Source organism: Ovis aries, chromosome 26 (genome assembly GCF_016772045.2).
Source record: "Ovis aries strain OAR_USU_Benz2616 breed Rambouillet chromosome 26, ARS-UI_Ramb_v3.0, whole genome shotgun sequence".
Classification (NCBI taxonomy): Eukaryota; Metazoa; Chordata; class Mammalia; order Artiodactyla; family Bovidae; genus Ovis; species Ovis aries.
In genome coordinates, this window is record NC_056079.1 from 15,717,212 (window position 1) to 15,738,739 (window position 21,528).

The window sequence follows — 21,528 nt, forward strand, 5'->3', positions numbered from 1 at the left end:
GACCAACTGTTTCCCTAGGGGCAGACATCATTCACTTGGTAAATCAAGGCAGCTTCATAAGAGGACAGGATTGCGGCCCTGAAAAGGACCTCTTCAATGAACACCTGGGAAATGGGATTGCTCCCCAAGCTGAGAGAAACAGCAGGCTGGAGGGCTGGCCAAACAGCCAGGGGAAATTAGCACGGCAACTTAGAGTCAGAGGAGCTTAACTCAGCGACCACCAACTTTGCCCCATGAGTCATTTCATTAGGGGAAAAAAAGGAAAAAGCTGATATGCTGAAAGCAATTAGACGCTTAACTGATACTGAATCACGCTGAAGTTGGGCAGCCTAACTTGTTCTTTAGTGACTATGTCTTCTCACCAGATCAAGTCAGGAAAGCAGACCGATTTTTGGCCTCTAGAACAACTGGTATTTAAACAAAATAAGGCAACCTTTTCCCAAAACTCTCTCTTAATTTGGTCCACAGATCTAATACTCAGGTATCTAGACTAATACTAATATCTAGACTCAGGTATCTAATACTCAGGTATCTAGACTCAGGTATCTAATACTCAGGTGTTGAGAACCCAACAGTAGACAGACCGCTGTGCTGTGCTCAGCTGCTCAGTCGCATCCCGCTCTGCGACCTCATGGACTGCAGCCCACCAGGCTCCTCTGTCCATGGGATTCTCCAGGCAAGAGTACTGGAGTGGGCTGCCATGCCCTCCTCCAGGGGATCTTCCCAACCCAGGAATCGAACCCAGGTCTCCTGCACTGCAGGCGGATTCTTCGTCATGTGAGCCACCAGGGAAGCCCAAGAATACTGGAATGGGTGGCCGGCCCCTCCTCCAGGGGATCTTCCCGACCCAGGAATGGAACCGGCATCTCCTACACTGCAGGCAGATTCTTTACCAGCTGAGCTACCAGGGAAGCCCCAGACTGTGCTAGATACATGGAATTCAACAACTCACAGAATTATTTTAAGCAGCAAAGATCCTGATCCTGAGGCATTTACAAACCAGGGATAAAATGTAAAGAAAATGCTTTAAAGAATCATTAAAAAGATGATGTTTGCACAAGCACCTTTATTTTAGAACACAATGTTACTATCAACAGTATCCACTTTACAACAAAATATCAATCCACGATTCTACTGCAAAATATTTTTGCTTAATTCTGCAAATAAAATATTATGGAGTAGTCAAAAAGAGTAAGAGAGTACTCTATACACTGACATGTAAAGATCTCTAGATATAGTAACAGGGAAAACTAAATCAACCCCATTTACATTTGCAAAAAGGAAGGGGAGATAAATACGTGCATGGTTCATGGATGTGCTTAAAAATGACTGAGAAATTCTGAATGGATAAGAAGTCAACTGTTAACAGCAGTAATAGTAACTTCTAGAGAATAGGCAGCTGGGGGAATGTTTACACCTTCACTTTACTATTTGAGTTTTTAACATACATATATATATATATACACACACACACACACACACACACACACACACACACTATCATGAATTCACTTTTCTTTCGTTATTTGATTCATTCAACACCTCTTTAATGAACACCTACCATACCCATTTTCCCTGATGGCTCAGCAGGTAAAGAATCTGCCTGCCAATGCAGGAGACGCAGGAGACTTGGGTTTGATCCCCTGGGAGTAGGAAATAGCAGCTCATTCCAGTATTCTTGCCTGAAAAACCTCAGGGACAGAAGAGCCTAGTGGGCGCAGGTCATGGGGCTGCAAAGAGTCAGATACTACTGAACATGCACACACCTCTGTGCTGGACCACCATGTCTGGAACAGTTCTACACGCTGCTGATACATAAGTAACCCAAACTATCAACTCCTCACGGAAGGTACAGTTCCTGGTGAGAGACAAACAAACATGGAAACAAAGAGTCTATCAGATGCTGATGATGAGTGCTGAGGAGAAAAATAAAGCAGAAACAAACAGAGGCGGTAGTCAGGAACAAGGAAGGAAAAGAGAAAAACGACGCGAGTTTCTCAGCCTCAGCTGTACTGACGTTTGGGGCAGATAATTCTTGACTGGGGAAGAGGGTCTGTGGGGCAGAGAGCTGCCCCAGGTATCCTTTGGTATTAAGCCTGCTCTCCACCAACTAAAAGCCTATAGCCTTTCTTCCCCGCAACCCCAGAAAAAGAGATGTCTGCAGACAGTGCCAAATGGCCCCTGAAGCTCAAAGTCATGTCCGGGAGAGACATGCTAGTTAGAGAACGCACAAAGAAACAGATTGCGGCGGCTTGGCACAGTGGGTGAGAGGGGAGAGGAGCAAAGGAGATCCTTTCTTTAAGTATGCCCATCATTTTACAATACCTTTAGATTGTCAAAAAAATTACAAAGACAGCCTCCCCACTGACAACATCTCACCTGATGATGGTACACTTGTCACAACTAATGAACTAATAGTAACACACTGTTAGCCACTGTCTAGTCCCAATGCCCTTGGTCTCAGGATCCCAGCCAAGACAGCCACGTTCTATTCAGTCACCATATCATCTCAGACTCCTCTGGACTGTAACAGTTTCTCTGATTTGCCTTGTTTTTCATGACCTTGACGGTTTTGAGACGTACTGGTCAGGTATTTTGTAGACTGTCCCTGGACTGGAATTTGCCGGATGTTTTTCGCATGATTAGACTGGGGCTATGCGTTGAGGGGAGGTTGAGCGGGGGGTGAAGTGCCACGTTCATCACATCGCCTCGGTGCTGATGCTGACCTGGTCACCAGGCTAAAGCAGGGCTTGTCTGCTTTCTCTGCAGTGGGAGACTCACTCCTCGCTTTCCCTACTGTACCCTTTGGAAGAAAGTCACTACGCAGTCCACCAGTCAGTGGTAGAGAGTTCTGCTACATAAATCATTTGGAGTTCTTCTGCAAGGGAGATCTGCTATCCTCTCCTAATTATGTCTTTATCATTTCTTCTGATCAGTGTGGCTTCATGGATAAAGGGTGATTTGTAGGATTTTGAATGCTATTAACACTACAAATAAAATGAAAACAGGGGAGTGACATGCTGGAATCTGAAGTGAAAGGTTATAACTAACTTAGACAGCATATTAAAAAGCAGAGACATGACCTTGCCAACAAAGGTCTGTCTAGTCAAAGCTATGGTTTTTGCCATAGTTATGTATGGATGTGAGAGTTGGACTATAAAGAAAGCTGAGCACCAAAGAATTGATGCTTTTGAACGGTGGTGTTGGAGAAGACTCTTGAGAGTCCCTTGGACTGCAAGGAGATCCAACCAGTCCATCCTAAAGGAAATCAGTCCTGAATATTCATTAGAAGGACTGATGCTGAAGCTGAAACTCCAATATTTTGGCCACCTGATGTGAAGAACTGACTCATTGGAAAAGACTCTGATGCTGGGAAAGATTGAAGGCAGGAGGAGAAGGGGATGACAGAGGATGAGATGGTTGGATGGCATCACCAACTCAATGGACATGAGTGAGTAAACTCCAGGAGTTGCTGATGGACAGGGAGGCCTGGTGTGCTGCAGTCCATGGGGTTACAAAGAGTCAGACATGACTGAGTAACCGAACTGAACTCAAAGTGAAAGGACTGCTCAGGTATGAGGGTGGACAAAAGAAGTGAGGGTGGCCGGGGTAAAAGCTGAAGGGAGACCAGTTAGGAGACACTGTACAGGTTAGAGACCCTGGTGGCTCTGCTCCAAATGTGGTCATGGAGGGGGGAGGAGGGCGACATTCTGGATCCATTTTAGGACCCGCTGATGAACTGGAGGGTAGGGGTGGGAGGAGAGAAAGGGGGAGACATCCAAGAAGATCCTGGAGACTATATGCTGAGCTGGAAAGGGGCTTCAGGTTCTGAGAGAGGGAAGCCTGAGCTGAGGGAGGAGCAGATTTTAGGGAGCACAATCGGGGGTTCAGCTTTGGACACATTAGGACAGAAATGCCAACTGTAATCCAAGTAATTGATTTCCAGTCGGCAGTTAGACATGCAGGAGAGGCCCACCCACCCCTGGGGACAGAAACCTGACAATGGTCAGAATGTGGAAGATGCTATTAATATATTTAAAAGCAGAAAACTAAATGAGCTCACCCGCGAAGAGGACACCGACAGACAAGAAAGGAAAACCAAGGACAGAGAGCCCCGCTATCCTCCAAGGCGGAGGAGACAGAAGACAAGAGGAACCAGCCACTGGGGCAGAAGCAGCAAACAGTGGCGTGACTATGACATCGGTAAGTAAACGGATCTCCCTGAACATCTGAATCCTAACATGAGGACTTGGAGATGACCCATCTATCCTGGCTGGTGCCCTGCTGATCCCCACACCACGGGGGCCCTGGACACCCCCATGGCACAAGGAGAAGGCTCAAGATGTCAAACCACTGCAGCTGTGCTTCCCCACAGCATCTCCGTGACCAGCGGCCCCTGCAGCCTCCGCCGCCTCCCACGTTTCCCTCCCAGCTGGATTCCCATCACCTCTCGCCCTTCACAACTCACCCACCGCAGTTCTCAGGGAACACACCACAGCTGGAATCAACTTTTTTGGCCATGTTCATAACACAGACCTCTTAAAATCCTGAATTCACTCTGTAAACTTGGCCAATAGAATGCCACTGTAATCATAATAAACTATTAAATGAAAGGCTTTTCATCAGGAAAAAAAAAAAAAAAAACCCGCTTTCTAAGAGATAGTGTTATGTTGTTGTTGCTTAGTCACTAAATTGTGTCTGACTCTTTGAAACCCCATGGATTGTAGCCTGCCAGGCTCCTCTGTCCATGGGATTTTCCAGGCAAGAATACTGGAGTGGAGGATCCAGTATTATTCCACTTTGGAAGCATTCTTCTCCAGGGGATCTTCCTGACTTAGAAAGAATGGAACTCGTGTCTCCTGCATTGGCAGGCAGATTCTCTATCACTGAGACATCAGGGAAGCCCAGGAGATACTGTTAACCTTATAGTAATTTAACCAAGAACTATGAACTCAGGTTTCACCTTAAAATGCCATGATCGAAGAAACTGTGGCTACTACTCTACGTAAAACAAACAGCAAAGCTGGAAAGCGCGTGCACGCGCGCACACACACACACACACACACACACACACACACACACAATCTTAGAAAAATACCAATACCATTTCATCTAAAAAGTACATTATTACCTAGCGCTCATGCTTATGAAAATTAAACTCCAAAAACCATTTTAGCCAAAGGCTACACTTTTTATATTTAGAAGGTGATCACACTATTTGAACACACAGTAATCCAGGATTTCTTCTGTGCATTTTCCAAAGTGAAAACAAAGAATGTTTTATCTAGTTCAGCCTTTAGGAAAAAGGGCCTCAAGTCAAAAGCTTAAGAATCTTTAGCACAGATTTCTGAAAATCCATAAACAATAAAGATCATTTTTCTGGTAGAAGTCAGGTATTATCACATCCATGTTTCTTCATCAGCAAGACTTCCATGTAAAGTGTTTCCGTCAACTCCTGTGACCACACAGGCTTCACACAACAGAACACAGCCCTATGCTGAGAATATACTGCCTAAGTTTTAGATCAAGTATCCCGATCAGGTATTTAGATCTGAATCTTCTGAATGAAGATTCAGAAGTGCTAGGTGGGACTCGACAGGATGCAATTCATACATTCTATTAAATGTTGCATATTTATTATTCAAAGTCACAACTCTTATGCATACTATCAGCCATTCCAGCCCTCTATCTAAGAGGGAAGCAGGATCAGACTCTCCATCCCACATAAGATAATAAAGTTACACAGAAATATTCAAGAATTTCGTGTTTTCCCTCATCATACTCCTATCTTCTATCCACCTCAGTGAGAACGTCACTAAAACTCAACTTCTTACTGAAATTTAGAGCTTTCTGTTCGATTTGAATAGGGTCACATTTTAAAAGCATCTTCTAGAGATGTCTAAATAGTGAGGAAGATAACTGTTTTCAAAGAGAACTGTCATGAAGTTGTCAAAAGACAATAAGGAATGTAAACAACTCTAGCTTTTTAAAGATATTGTATATTAAATAAATGTTTAATGATCTCTAAAATCACTTAACAGGAGCCAATAAAGAGTACTGTCTGTCTTACAAAGCCTGCTTGTTACTCAGCTATAACCAATTCACTTGTCAGCTTCCAGATGACATTCACAACAGGAAAAAACCCTGCATTTTTCTAATACATTATAATAGCCACAGACAGTAATTTTAAAAGCTTTCATTCTCAACACTGAAAAATGAATGGGCAAGTCTTGTTTATTTCTGGGTGCATACTAAATCCTTTTAAGCCATCTTTATACTTTTTTTCAGTAAAAATGGGGCAGGGGGTGGCACTACCAACCCAGAACTGGTATGCTTTGGTCTTTTTCTCTCGCCATTCATCAAACCACAAATCAAGTTCACAGCTAAGACTTCTACAGCTTGCTTTGCATCTGTGTCCTCTCTTTGAACCATTCCCTCCTGGATTCCCTCTTCCTGCAGACCTCACCGTAGCCTAATACCCACCCAATCCCAGATCCCTAGCTCACTGAGGTGCTATGACGGACTACACTGACCCGGCCGGATCTCTCTTATCACGCTGGAGATCACTATTCATTTGGCCTTCTCCCCTGCTGGACTGTAAGCTTCTTGAGAGCAGGACACCTGATTGCTCACCACTGTTTACTGTATCTGGCTCAGTGTTTGGCAGAGGAGATCCACAGTTGTTCAGGTTCATCAGTGGACAGATGGAGGAGGATCGGGCATGGAAAACAGAAGGCAGGACCGAAGGGAGGCTGCTGGCAGGGGGATAAGGAGGAATAACATGGGAAATTAACTCTTCCATCACTGTAAACCTAACAGATAACCCAGGCACAACCACTAGGCCAGTAACAGTACTACAGACAGGTGCCCTGAAGAAGACTCTAATTTCCAGCAGCTCAGAAAGGGGTCACCATCTACCTCAAAATGCTTCCAAAGTGGCTATGGGCAACGCCAGATCAGTGAGATTATTATGAAGTATTATGCTTGAACATTATATGAAGATAAGAATTAAATAATTACTGATTTTCCTAAGTGGTCTGTAGAAGACATTTAATTATAGACTTATTTCCACATATATAATAAACCTTTCGAGGTAAGCCAGAATTTGGGCAATATAATTAAATCTCAGACTTAAAGATGATTTTTAAAACTTATATGCTGTGAAATAGATTCCTCATTTAATTCAATAGATTTTTCAAATAAAAAGTTGCTTTCCGACATGAGAAGAGGAAGAAACAGCAACTTACTGACGTTAGTTAAATGAATCATCTGCATCGCTCACTTCAAACACTCCTTACCAGCGCCTAAGGACAAACTAACATTTGCAAATTGAACAATTAGTTGAGACAAAAAGACATACCTTGGCTTCATCAACTATATAATTTGGTCAAAAGAAAGCTTACCTATTACAGTTTCCTACTCATAACCATTAAATAGACACCCAGCCTTCCAGCTTCCTGCTATTAAATCAGGTCCTTTAGGCCACAAATTACGTCACGGAGACATTTAATGCAACAATAATGCACTAATTTGATTCAGTTTACTGATTCCATGTAAAATCAGCCAAACTTCAGTAGAAAAACAGGGATAAGAGAGTTAAAAAAAAATCTGTAGCATCTCTTTCACTTCTAGCATTCAAACAAATGACTACTTCAGAGATGACTTCGGAGCTAAGTCCAAACACATACACTAGCAAGGCACGGGACCGGGGCAAGGAAAACAGTATTACTTTGCACATCATTTTTAGAGTCCTCTTTTGGCACTTGTCCATCACACGGATTTAAATGGCCTATTAACATGGTGGAAACCCACTAGGAGTACTTGTGTGTGTGTGTGTTTGTGTGTGTGTGCACGCGCACGCTCAGTCACTAAGTCATGTCCGACTCTTGGCAACCCCATGGACTGCTGCCAGCCAAGTTCCTCTGTCCATGGAATCTCCCAGGAAAGAATACTGGAGTGGGTTGCCATGTCCTCCTCTGAGGTATCTCCCCCACCCAGGGATCAAACTGGCAGTCTCCTGTCTTGGCAGGCGGATTCTTTACCACTGAGCTACCAGAAGTACTTTTAGTGACTAATTAAGACACAAATAAACACATATACAGGAGGCCTGAAATATTTTATTAAGTCCTCTAATAATCTTACTTCCTTTCAGAATGCCAAAGAATTTGGCTCATTTAAAGTATTCATTTTTCAAGAAACGGGTACACAATCACACACTTTACTCAGATCAAACCTTATAATGAATGTGTTAAACACCATGTTTGACATAACTCTAAGTTATATTCCTTGCTGTTTTTAAAAATTATGGAATGTTTTAAGAGCTTTTCATTCATCTTAAAGCTTAAATAAATAGCAAAGAAAAGTGTCAGTCACTCAGTCGTGTCCCACTTTTTGTGATCCCATGGACTGTATAGCCCGCCAGGCTCCTCTGTCCATGGGATTCTCCAGCAATAATACTGGAGTGGGCAGCCATTCCCTTTTCCGGGGGCTCTTCCCAGCCTAGGATGGAACACGGGTATCCTGCATTGCAGGCAGATTCTTCACTGTCTGAGCCACCAGGGCAGCCCCATAGAAAAGAAAGGGAGATGGTAATTCCACTTGTGGAACTAGACCTGTCAGAAAACACTGAAGGCAACGCCAAACATCAGAATTAACCTAAACAGCTGGAGAAACACCTATGTACTTGGATTTTATGAGTAACTGCAGTGCTGGATATGTTGGAGAAGCACAGCTAAGAGTAAACTGAAAAAAACAGCACCATCATCCAGTTTTAACACGTGCAGCTATCTTCTTAAAACTGTTGAAACCTAACTCTGAACATATGAAGCCTTAAGAATTGGCTTTTGTGAAAAATATGTAAATAACTGAAGATCACTGGCGTTTTAGATCTTTTCCAATTTTCCTAATCACTGTAAATATCCAAGCTTAAAAAAAAAAAAAAGCAAAACCCTCCTCTACTAGGCCCTTAACAAAAGCTATTTAATGAAACCACAGTTCAGACACATGCGAAAAAAACCCTCTAACTGCATAGAAAATATTTATTAGTTTACTTTCCTAATGCATACAATTGCGTCCTTGTCTTCAAAGCTCCGCAGTTCACATCCGTGGGAACAAAAATATCTTCAGAGAGTAGAGAAAGTTAGCTTCCTAGAGGAAAGCAGTGAGAGGAAGAAAACGCACGAAAGAACCAGAATCTCTTCCTAAAAAAAAAAAAAAAAAAAAAGACCTTAAAGTTTCACTTCCAAAAAAGCTAGAAACACCCTGACAGCACAATTCCAAGTGTTTAGTCCGGAGATTCTCAACCGCACCTATTCTAACTACCTTCAACCAGCTACCACTCAAACCTCAAGGCAGCACTCCCCCTCACCCCGCCAGGGCACGAAACATCCAAGGAAACCGGCGACTCCATTTCAAAAACCCCATCCCTCAGCAGCTGACCTCTCCTCCCGTCACACGTACGCGGTGAAATCTCTCGCAAATCGGAAGCAGCAGCCGCGGAGTGAGATCGGCTAGGTCCTCAGCAGACACGCGTGCTACCAGAGAGAAGAGAGCGCGGAGCGCGCGCGTGAAGTTTCCGAGCTGCGGCGCGCAGGTTCTCGGCTCCGCGGGCGCCCGGAGCCCCGCGCTGCAGGCGCCGCTCAGATTTCCAGCAATGGCTCCTGGGGCTAGAGTCGGAGCGGCGCGGGGCGGCCACCCGCTCGCCCGATCCAAGCGCTTGGATCTTGATTACCCAGGCAGGTCACGTCGCGAATTACCCGCTCTCGCCTCTCCGCCTCCCCCGCGCCACCCTCTCGAACCCCCGGGGCCTGCCCTGAACTTTCCCAACGAGCAGGCGCCTGGGCACCTACCACCCATCCGGGGGGTCTTTCTCTCCATTCCGTTCCCAGGCGCCGGCGGGGCACGATCCTGGGCTGGACACTCCCGGGCAGGAGTCCCCCAGACCCACCCCCGCCGAGCCGGGTGGAAGCCCTCCAACCCCGCAGCAGCAAGGTGCCCGACCGATCGGCCGGCGATGGCACCGCGAGCGCCGCCGCGCCCCCCGTCCACAGTCCCCGGGTCCCTTCTGGCCTCCTTCCAACTTACAGCAAAGTTGGCCCCAAGTGGCCGCCACAGAGTTCTCGGGGGCGCGCGCCTCGCCGCCTCAGCGCGCCCCCGGGCGGGGTCCGGGTCTGCCGGGCGCCTGGCTGGGGCCGCCGCGCCGCATCGTGTCCCCGCGAGCAGCTCGCCCGCGCTCTCCGCGTGCCCCTGTTCCAAGGCAGCGCCAGGCGGCCCGCGCGCGCGCCCCGCTCTCCCAGGCCACCCGGCGCAGACCCCCGCGCGGCTCACGCACCCGGCGCGGGGGATATCCCTCCGCTCCCGGCCACGCCCGCTCGCGCCGGCGCTCGTTTCTCCCGCGCGGAAACTCTCGACCCTACTTTCTCCGGGGCGGCCGGACATCCCCAAGCCCCCCCCGGGCTCCCGGGGCCGCGAAGCCTGGCCAAGGGGTCAGGGAGCTCCCGGCCGCTACAGTGACCGATTTCTTGCCAGGAGATCAGTGAATGCCCAGGAAGATCTAGCGACACCGCGAGGAGAAAACAAATCGCTCTAGCGCCGAGGTTAGTTATGGCCAGCACAGATTTGTGCAAGGAATTAATATGGAATGTTCCCTGCTAGGAGAGGGGAAACATTAGCTTAGCTCCAAAAAAAAAAAAAAGTCAGCTATGGGTTTAAAGAAAAAGCTTCCCACGCCGCCTCTCTTTCCCCCCGGCCCCCCTTTAGATTTCCGAGTACCTTGAGGGAATTCCTAAATCTGCATTTGAATGCTGTGGTTGCAGGTCTGCCCCAGCTCGGCGGAATCAAGTCTTAAAAAAGGTCTGAAAAGGAATGTAGTTTGATGGGAATCTACTTCCTTCTTCAATCTACACTGAAACCCCGGGAAAGTGAAAACGCTTCCTCCGCGACCTCGGTGCAGAGGTTAGACCGCGGAACCTCCCAGGCCCGGGTTACGAACCCCAAGGCCGGCCTCCCCCGGAGCACGCCCCCGGATCCCCAGGGCTGCGGGGACAAAAGGCAGCTTGTGGCGCCTCGTGCTCTTTCCCACCCGGAGAGTACACCCCGCAAAGCGTGAACGCAGTATATCGTGAAACTCCAGGTTCTTTAGGGAAAAGGGAAAACCTCGGGGAACCCCACCCCCCACCTCCGCGAGCCCGAGCGCGCAGTCGGGGTATCCCGGGGCTGTGAGCCCATCCTCGGCGCGGGCAAAGCTCCAGGCGCCGGCTCAGCGCAGCCCGGAATGCTCCCGGGCGTAGAGAAACAGCCTGGGGAAGAGGGCGGACGTGACCTCGGAAAGTTTGTGGAGCTAGAATACGTTAACACTGTGAGGACAAAGAGAGATGATTTCCCCAGAACCGGTGGAGGGGGCTGCTGGAGGAACTACCAGGCCGATGGGGGCGAGGGAGTCTAGGGTTAAAGAGGGAACTGCCTTAGTTCAAAGTTAATGCAGCCTACTCTTAACGCCATCTCAAAGACGGTGATTAGGGAAAAAAAGTGTCTACCAGGTCGTGGCTGGGAAGGAGAAATCACGCCTGCAGAATGAGTGTGCTGATTCGCGGCACTAAGAGTATGTAGTGTATTCCCGGCGTATTATTTAGAATACACACAAATTCACACATCCAGCAACACCATCATCCAAACATTTGGCTACGGCCATAACTGCGCAAAGCGCTCCCGGGGTTACAGGTCAGTTTCATACATCAAACACCTAGGAAGTAGGTGACCTGATCTCTAAGCTCAATTCGTTGGTGCCCCGGGCCGAATTCTAACTCTAAACGAAACAGCCACACGCGTACGCCAACAGTTTGTAGGGGCAGTATGTGGGGTTGGGGGATAGGAGGGGGTGAGTAAAAAGGCTTAAAAGACACCATCCCATAACATACAATCCCAAGATTTTGAAATGGCGCAAAAGAATTCCTGGAGAAAAATTACTATTCATTAATAAATAATAACGCTTACTTGAACTAAAACATCTGTTGGGGAATCCCGATTTGCCGGCCAGGTCCACTGAGAAACCTAATTGCCTGGAAGAAGTCGCACTTCGTCGCCAGAGGAACAGCCAAGAGCCAGAGACGTAGATTTCAGAGTCCGGTGCTGCCACGTTTTTAACTGATCCTTTAACCCCAAAGGAACGAAAAAGAGGTGCCTTTTAGCTACCCTCTAATTACCTTCACGTGAACGAGAGATGGAGTTCAAGCTCCACGTTTGTCCTCTCAATAGTCAATCCTCCCTAACCCAGTACCCATAGGTTCTGGGACATTAGGGGGTGGGGGGTGGGTTCCCAAAAATTAAAAAAAAGAAAAACAAAAACCATTTCTGCCAGCACCGCTTCTGTATCCAGTTCACCCAAGCTGGTATTTGTAAATTAAGACACAGAATGGGCCATAGTGGGTGGTAAGTGAAGGCTAGGGTGACGGCCAGGGATCTCACGCCCACGTTCCATGAGCACCCGGCAGGTCCAAGTTCGCGGTCCGCGCGGAACCCCGCAGGGAGCGCGCGCTTCGCCGGGTGTCCGAACTAGAGGGCGCTGCGCCACTGCGGATCACGCGGCACCGAGGCGCCCTCCCCGGGCACCATTTCTATAATAAGTTACATTCGAAATAATGCACAAACGGCGTAGCTTTTCAAGTTCTTTTGAACAGTGCTCTGCAAGTATTTCACGAATTCCAAAACCTGTGCACACTGATCTTTGATTCCCGAGCTAAGCACAGCCTTTGGGGGTGGTGGGGGGTGGTAGGGTGCTGTTCCCGAAGCGGAAAGCCGGTAGGATGCACGCGCTTCCCCGTACTAGTCAGCACCCTCACATTATTTCATTTCTGTTTAAACTTAAAAGGACAGAGAGGCTTGCACGAAAGAAGGAACTCACCCGTTCCGGCCGAGTCCTCGGGGCCCTGCTTTAAAGTGCCGACAGCTCCGTAATCCCCAGGCTATCTGGATGTTTGTTAGAAGCCGTGTCTGAAGTAACAACTTTGCTTCTTCCCTGCGATCTTCACCATGTCCCCAGCGAGGGTGCGATCCGCCCGCGCCGCCCAGGTGGCCGCATTTCCGGAGGCTTACCGTCCTGGGGGAAAAAACTTGAGCAGCGAAAAATGAGGCGAGTGCGCGAGGGCTGGGGAGAAACCAAGTTTGTTAGGACTTGTCCGGGCAGCCGAGCCGCGGAGTTTGGGAGTTGCGGCCGGGAACTGCGGCGGATTGCTGCCTCTCTCGGCGCTCCTCCCTCCCTCCCGGAGGCCGCGGGGGAGGGGAGGTGACGTCAGCGCCCCGCCTCGCCCCCCGCCCCGCGCCCCGGACCCGGGTGCTCCTGCGGGGTCCGCCTCCCGGACAGTAGCGGCGGTGAGCGGACAGGCTGGGCCGGCCTCCCTGCCGCAGCGGTGTCTTGCGGTCCCGACGGCGGAGCGTCCGCCCTTCTCCACCGCGCCGCGTCTCCCCCGGCGCCGCCGAGCCCCGGCACTTGAGCGGCCCCGCGGCGCGCACCTCTCCCGCGGGCTTCCTCGCCGGCCTCCTCCGCCCGCGTTTCCCACGCCTCGAACTGCAGGTGATGCTCTTCCCCTTCTGCCGCTGAGATTTCGTCGCGACGTGTCGCCTACCCGGTTTTTTCCCCTCTCTCTTTTTTTTTTTTTTTTGCAGGGCGGAAGCCCGAACAGCCTCTGCAGACTGGCCTGGACGACTTGTACTTTTCTTGCAGCCCTCCAACTTCAGGATGTGATCTGTTTTAAATACTTCTCTGGCTCTAGCGCTGTTTGTGGTCTGTGCGTTGAAAATCACGGAGCCATATTTTAACGTGTAGATCCTTTCCAAAGGCTCCTCCGTTTTTAAACCGTACTCTGAAGCATCCGAGGATCCGAGGGGTGCTGGGGGCGGGGGGGAGGCGGGGGGGCGGGAAGATGGGGGAGGAGCCAATTTCTGTTTCTTACAAGTCGTCCATCATGATAGGGGCTAATACACGAATGAATCAATCGTCTACTCATAATATAGAATCAGATAAAGGCACACGCTGTTGAAGTTGAATTTGTAAGTGAAATACGTCTTTCTATGGAAGCATTCAGACTCCTTTTTATGGAAACAGCCACTCCAGGAAAATATCTGCTATGGAATATATATATTTTTAATGCCGCTGAAGTACCAAAATAAAGATCTCTCCTCAACAGCATGAAATTTCTAGGGAGCCATTTTTGTGAGTTTACACTGTCCCCAGAAGGTTGGCATTAAAATTCAAAGACCCCTGGAAAAGGGCTGGCGGCTGGGAACGGGTTCTGTTAATACCTTTGCAGCCATTGGTGTATATCTAGTGGTCAATTTAGCTTGTGTTATCTTTGAAAGGCAAAGAGCAAAACCCCTAGGACACAGGCAGCAAGGCAAAGACTTATTAAGCAGTTAAGAGGAAAGACGATTAAATGTTGGCGCGTTGGGTGAACTTAGCCTTAAGGAAGTCATATAACTTCTCTACATTCAGTTCCCTCGTCTTGATAAGGGCATGATATCTGTTTCACATTGTAAAACTGCATTCTTGTGTTTTTCCATTTAAAAATGTTTATTGAACGTCATTAATTTGCCAGGGAAGCAGCATTCAAGCAGGCAACCCTTTTCTTCGGCATCATATAAAGTGTCTAGTAAGCACATAGTAGGAGTTTCCCTGGTAGCCCAGCTGGTAAAGAATCCTCTCAAAATGCAGGAGACCTGGGTTCTATCCCTGGGTTGGGAAGATCCCCAGAAGGAGGGCATGGCAACCCACTGCAGTATTCTTGCCTGGAGAATTCCATGGACAGAGGAGCCTGAAGGGTTTCAGTCCATGGGGTCGCAAAGACTCAGACTTGACTGAGCGACTAAGCACAAGCACTTAGGAGTTCATCAATAGTCGTTTTCTTTCCCTCCGTGGTTCTTTGCAATGACTCGGATTTCTCCTCTATACAATTAGGATGAGTTAAAAGGAGGTTTTAAATGATTTTAAATGATTTCAATATGGGAGGGAGAGAAGGGCACCATGAGTCTGCAGACCCAGGGGCACCCAGAAGGTGCCAGATTTCTGGGGAGGGAGGAGGAAATCAAAAGGACAATTGACTTGAAAGACCAGCCCATCAGTGCAGAGGACAGACCTCTCCTGCTTCACGGTTTCATCTACCCAGGCTCGCTCTTTTTATGTCAATAGTTGGCATTAGAAATTAACTGCATATTATAAGTATTTTATGAGTAATATACATACATTTGCCCCAGATGCTGCTGTGCAAGGCAACTTGGTTTGCTCTGCTCACCTTGGAGTTATCATAGATAAAGAAACATTTTCCAATAGAAAAAAAAAGGAATTTATATTTAAAATCGATGGCATTAATTGAAATAGATACTTTTGAAAACAAACAAAGTGAGGAGAGCAGAAACTTTTTTAAAAACTACACTGGGCTTCCCTACCGGTCCAGTGGTTAAGACTCGGTGCTTCCACTGCAGTGGGCATGGGGTCCATCCCTGGTCAGGGAACTAAGATCCACAGGCGGAGCAGTGCAATCCAAAAACAAATAAAAATAAAGACCACCTCTGGACTTATACAGTCCAATACCACTAGCCACAAGTGGCTGAGTAAATTAAAGTCCAATTCCTTGGTGTCACTAGCCACACTTCAGTTACTCAATATCCACTTGTGGCTAATGGCAGCTGTATTATTTAGGACCAATGAAAGAACATTTTTTTTTATCATGACAGGGTTTTGTTGGACAATGTTGTTACAGACTGCTATTGTTTTTGGAAGGCTACATCAAGCATTATAATTTTGATACTTTCAACCCTGAGTCACTTCCAAAGCCTTAAAAAAAAAAAGAAAGAAAACCAACTATCACAGAAAGATTCACTCATGCCCCAGATTTTATCACGTTACCAACAGTATGCTAAGTGAAATCATAAAGGATTGAAACTTTAAGGACTTAGGAGTGTTTGGTGATTAAGAAATATTAACGTGGCTTAAATGGCCTTTTCATTGTCTCCAACTATTGCTGAGTAGGAAAACTAGGGGGAGTCACTCAGTTTAAAGTAGGAAAGAATTCTAAGACATTTTAAAAATAGTCCTAGGGTGACATGATTGTAGGAAGGCTGACTGATTTCTGTCATCCCACCCTCTCTGCTCCTTTTCACTGCTTTCTCATCTACACCCTCTTCCCCGCTACACTTCCTGAAGGTGAGGCATATTTTATCCTTTGCGTTCAAATACAGCTCTCCCTCAGGAGAGAGACAAGGCAGACCCATTGCACTCTCCAAGGGACCCGTTGGAACAGACAACTAGTCCAACAGATAAGAATCAGTAGTAGTTAACTAGGGGTATGTCTATGTTCATTTTTTGGTCCCTTCCAAGTCCATTATAACAAGGGCTTCCTTAAAGCTAAACCTTAGTCGTAAAATTGTATTCTAGTGGTGAAATTCCAGATGCCAGCGCTAATATTCCAGGTGCTGGGGGATATTGGGAGTGTTACACTAGATGGCTAACTACTAAAAACAAACAAAAACATTTACCTTCATGTCAGGCATAAATAGTATAATAGAAAAGGCTTGTTTGGACCATCTGTCCCTACAGATATGAGATCAACCTCCCCATGTGGTTTGGGAACAGATTCTGCTGGATATGTACCATCCAAAGCTTGTAACGCTTTCTCAGCTCAGTGACTGAAAGATTCCAAGTCTACCTTTTTGAACAGTAAGCAATGAATCATGCAGAAACTGTTGAAATACTTTCTCAATAGAGGCAGTAAAAAGAACATTAGATCCAAGGTCAATAAATCTGGTTTGAGTCTTGTCTTTGCCACATGAAATCTAATGTACTTTTCATTACTGAATTTTGGGAGTCTTACTTTCCTTCATAAACATACATTTCTAAAGTGATCTTAAAAAAAAAAGAAAAAAAACCCCCCTCACCTGTTGTGAGAGACACAGTAAAGAATGAAGATGACAACTACAATATCATTATTCTCAAATTTACCCACTCTTTCTCCCGCTACCACTCCCTCTCTGCTACGAGGCTTTATAGAACCAATAGTAATAAGTAGGGCTTCCCTTGTAGCTCAGTCAGTAAAGAATCTGCCTGCAGTGCAGGAGACCCGGGTTCGATCCCTGGGTTGGGAAGATCCCCTGGAGAAGGAAATGGCAACCCACTGCAGCATCCTTGCCTGGAAAATCTCATGAACAGAGGAACCTGGTGGACTGCAGTCCATGGGGTGGCAAAGAGTCGGTCACGACTGAGCGACTAACACACACAGTAATAAGTAACATTGACTTAATGCCAACTATAGCCTGAACTCTGTTCCAGCTTGTATATATGTATCATTTCATGTAGTTCTTACAAAATTCTGTAGAATATTAGCAATTAATAACCTACCTCCTCTTTCCAGTGAGGTTGAGGTAGATTGGATAACTCATGCTGGGTCATGTTTTGGACTGAAACTCAAGGCTGACTGTCTTCATAGCTAACACACTTATCAACATAACACCCCCAGCTCTTTACACCCTGCTTCTTGTTTGTACGCTTTATGAACCAAGGACTTTGTCAGCAATGTTGTTTAAGAAGCAACCTGAGAGGAGAACAAAAAACTCACATGATGATTGAAGAAAGATGTTCCTTTGTACCAACTGTACCAAATATGGACAAAAAATTGTTTAAAAGTCTGTCCTTTAACCACCGAACGAGCGTACCACTGATTTCGTCTCATAATAGATGTGTGATACATCCAAAATTTGTTTGGCTTACCTATTTCCCTAGGTAGATATGCCAATTCTGGATCACATTTCTTTGCAATTTGAAATCATTGTCAGACTTTAACTTGTTTGGTCTGAGCAGCAAAAATATATATACTAATGATTCTCACTAAACTCTGACAAGGATTATCTCATAGGATCTTCATGATCAGCATTTCAATTTATATTCTGCCTTTTGTTTTCCTGGTCTGGAACCACTAGGGTTTCTGTCTCCAATTCTCCTTTCCATTTTTAATTTATGCTTTTCCATATCTATACTTTTTTTTTTTTTTTTACTACCAAGATCCTTTTTCTGGTAATATATTTTGGTGATAAAAACTAACCTGATATAGAGTCTAAGAGGTTCCCATTTGGGAAACAAGAATTGTGATGGTTCACCAACATCTTCTCTAACAGATGATCTATTTAAGCCCATTGTGGTGGTTCTGTACTCTTTGTCATGAGCAACTGTAGCCAATGAGATATCCGAAAGCATCCAGGATGTTTACTGGAGGCCACTGGGGAAAAAAAATTCCTGCCTCCTAAGAGGGAGCTTCAAGACACGTCATGTATCCTATGGATGTTGTCCGATCAGGATGCCATGCCTGGGACTGCTACTGTCGTATTCCTTGCTGAGGATGAAGCCTAAACTATCTCCAAAGGCCATCCCAACTCAACACCTCTTTGTGGGAGAGAGCATACATTTTCATCTTACTTAAGCTGGATCATGTCAGGATTTGGCTTTTACCTGACGTCATCTCCTGCAACTAGCCTTTAAATGCACTAGGCCTTATTTGAAAGAAAAGATAAATGGATGGACCTCCTTAACTCATTGGTCAGTAGGAGTTGCTGCTGCTGCTGCTGCTAATCACTTCAGTCGTGTCCGACTCTGTGCGACCCCATAGACGGCAGCCCACCAGGCTCGCCCATCCCTGGGATTCTCCAGGCAAGAACACTGGAGTGGGTTGCCATTTCCTTCTCCAATGCATGAAAGTGAAAAGTAAAAGTGAAGTCGCTCAGTCGTGTCCGACTCTTAGCGACCCCATGGACTGCAGCTCACCAGGCTCCTCCGTCCATGGGACTTTCCAGGCAAGAGTACTGGAGTGGGGTGCCATTGCCTTCTCCCAGTAGGAATTGAGACTGTCTCTAATGACAAATGGAAGGACACTTGGAGTTCTTAATGATGAAAAAAGTTTTTAGAAGCAGCATGATTCAGTCTTGCAAACTGCCCATTTTTATACAATAATAAAGACAAAAATATTGAAAGTTAATTTGTTCAACTAAAAGATTTTTCTTTATTCCTACTGTTCTTTCCTCTCAAGTATCCAAAAATATTTCTAACATATTTTCCAATATCTTTGTTATCCAGAAATAATTTCTTAGAATCTACAGTGAATGTTAGCCAAACTTTGATTTCAAATAATTATCAAAGGGTAAAGCAGTCAGCTGGAATACCCACAGCCAGTAAATCCATGACATTTGGAATTTTAATCTACTTGTAGCCCTGACTGCCAATATTGAATGCCAAGCCAAAAAGTGAAATCAGTTGAGATTCACCATAGCCCACTTTTCTACACTTTGCCTTTGATTTGAAATAGAATTATTAAAGTTTTTTAAAATTAAGATGTGCTATCGTTGGAGGTAAGGTGCTGTGTAAACTAAGTCAGCTTTGTTTGTTTTGTATATTTAGGAAGGGAGGCAGTTTGCCTCTGGCCCTTTCCTGAGCAATAATTTGTAGAAAGTCTCTTCTGTGTGGTTAGGTGTGGGAGAGGAATCTTCCTCTTACTTCTTTCTCTCCACTTGCTGTCTGCAGAGGCACTGAAAAAAAGTTTTCATGACACTTGTTTGACACTAAGATGGACTTGAATCAGGACCATTATGATGGGTGTGGTGTCAACAGAGATGGCATTTTTGCAACAGGAAAGAGAAATAACTTCAAATGCAGCAAGGAAAACTGGGAATTTTTATTCAAGGAGCAAGGTGGAGGTCAGTGGATGGAAAATTACTAACAGGAGACTGTCAGGGGCAAAGGGGAATTCTGAATAAACCGACCTGACAGGCTTCTTGCTGAAGTCAGGCCAGGGTGACCAGATATTACATGAGGGTTTGGGGGAGTGGTGAAAGAAAGGGTTTCCCAAGTGGCGCTAGTGGTAAAGAAGCCCCCTCCCTATGCAGCAGACATAAGAGATGCTGGTTCAATTCCTGGGTCGGGAAGATCCCCTGGAGGAGGGCATGGCAACCCACTCCAGTGTTCTTGCCTGGAGAATCCCCATGAACAGAGGAGCCTGGTAGGCTACAGTCCACGGGGTTGCAAAGAGTAGAACATGACTGAAGTGACTCAGCATGGAGCTTGGTGAGAGAAAAGGAAATTTGTCAGATAGCAAGGGTGGGGCATGCTGGCTAAACCAACTTCACAGGCCTGTTGCTACAACTGGGCCATGCAGAACCGACAAAGATGGACATCAAGGTCAAGGTCAAGGGGCTAAGAGGAGCCAATCTAGAGTTTGGTCAGGACAGAGTGCTTGTCAGGAGCAGGCTCCTTCTGTTCTTTCTTCTCTCCTGTTATTGTCTTTTTTTTTTTTCCTGAGAAAGCAAAGAAGAGGAGCAATTGTTATTAAGACCCCTTAAATCTCAGCTGTAGTATTTGCAGGTTGATGATATTAGTCTGTGTCATTGGTTTATTAAAAAAAAAAAAAAAGTCAAATCTTTTAAGGAAGTTGAAGTAACACCTTGATGGGTGAAGCCAGAGTACTGTGAAAGAAAGAAGTAAAAAATCAGAGGTTGTGTGTGTGCGTGCTCAGTCATGTCCAACTCTGCAACGCCATGGACTGCAGTCCGCCAGGCTCCTCTGTCCATGGGATTCTTCAGGCAAGAATACCTGAGTGGGATGCCATCTCCTACTCCAGGGGAGTTTCCTAACCCAGGAAACTCCTGCGTCTCCTGCATTGGCAGGCGGGTTCTTTACCACCTGAGAATTCTTTCAGATGCGTGTTCTTCTCTGATGTTCTCTCAGGTGTATCAGCTGTGTGAGTTTGACACGTTCCCGTGTGTCTTAAAGAGCAACATGGTTGGCTGAATTCTAAGATGGGCTGGATGATTGCCAGCTTCTGACATTCACTCCTGTGTGTGATCTCCTCCGATATCTTGCCAACCAGGGTCTGTGTAACAGTAGGATAAGCCAGAAGTGATGGTGTGTCACCTCAGAGATCAGGTTATAAAAGACAATGATCTCCCTTCCTTCCCTCCCCTGCCCCCTCCATCTCTGTCTTCCAAAGTATTTACTCTGGAGCAAGTCGAACGGCCACAGGAAAAAGGAACTGAAGGCTTCTTCCAACAGCCACCTGGCCCCAGCTTCAGCACGTATCTGATTGCGGCCTCATGAGGGACCCTGAGCCAGATTACCCAGCCAAGCTGCTCCCAGATTACTGACCTCAGAAACTCCACAAGGTAATAAATGTTTGCTTTTTTCAGTTGCTAAGTTTGGGGGAAATGTGTTACTCAACAGTAGATAAAGACACTTTGAATGATGCCTTTCTACCAATCATAGAGTGAGCACTCAGTCAAAGCATGGACCGGAAAGCACTTAGTAAACTTTTAAGTACGACATGAATTTAGATGTGAAATGTGAATAGAGTGGAAGAAAGCGTCTAGAAAAGCACTCTCCAGAGGAACTGTATGTGAAGATGGAAATGTTCTGTCTTTGTTGTCTTGAATGGTGCTATGGAGTGCTGAACAAATGGCTAGTGCAAAATGCGGAGCTGAATGTTTTATTTTAATTCATGGAAATGG

At 46.2% G+C, this 21,528-nt stretch overlaps 1 protein-coding gene and 1 long non-coding RNA gene across 14 annotated transcripts in view; one reads left to right on the forward strand and one right to left on the reverse strand.

Annotated features, from left to right (window-relative positions):
- The window catches only part of FAT1 (FAT atypical cadherin 1), a 122,329-nt gene extending 109,100 nt beyond the window's left edge, over window positions 1-13,229 (reverse strand). For 7 of the 10 annotated variants that reach the window (XR_009598659.1, XM_060407140.1, XM_060407138.1 and 4 more), the window contains exon 1: window positions 12,899-13,229. The gene's annotated coding sequence lies outside the window, so the exon portion shown is untranslated. Of the gene's footprint in view, window positions 1-10,083; window positions 10,854-11,991; window positions 12,148-12,898 lie in introns of all 10 variants that reach the window. The other 3 variants (XM_042241342.1, XM_042241338.1, XM_060407136.1) reach the window with 2 other exon arrangements.
- The window catches only part of LOC106990546 (uncharacterized), a 324,047-nt gene continuing 312,883 nt past the window's right edge, over window positions 10,365-21,528 (forward strand). For all 4 annotated transcript variants that reach the window (XR_009598662.1, XR_009598663.1, XR_009598660.1 and 1 more), the window contains exons 1-3: window positions 10,365-12,174; window positions 12,866-13,567; window positions 13,660-21,186. This is a non-coding gene — a long non-coding RNA (uncharacterized LOC106990546). The remainder of the gene's footprint in view (window positions 12,175-12,865; window positions 13,568-13,659; window positions 21,187-21,528) is intronic.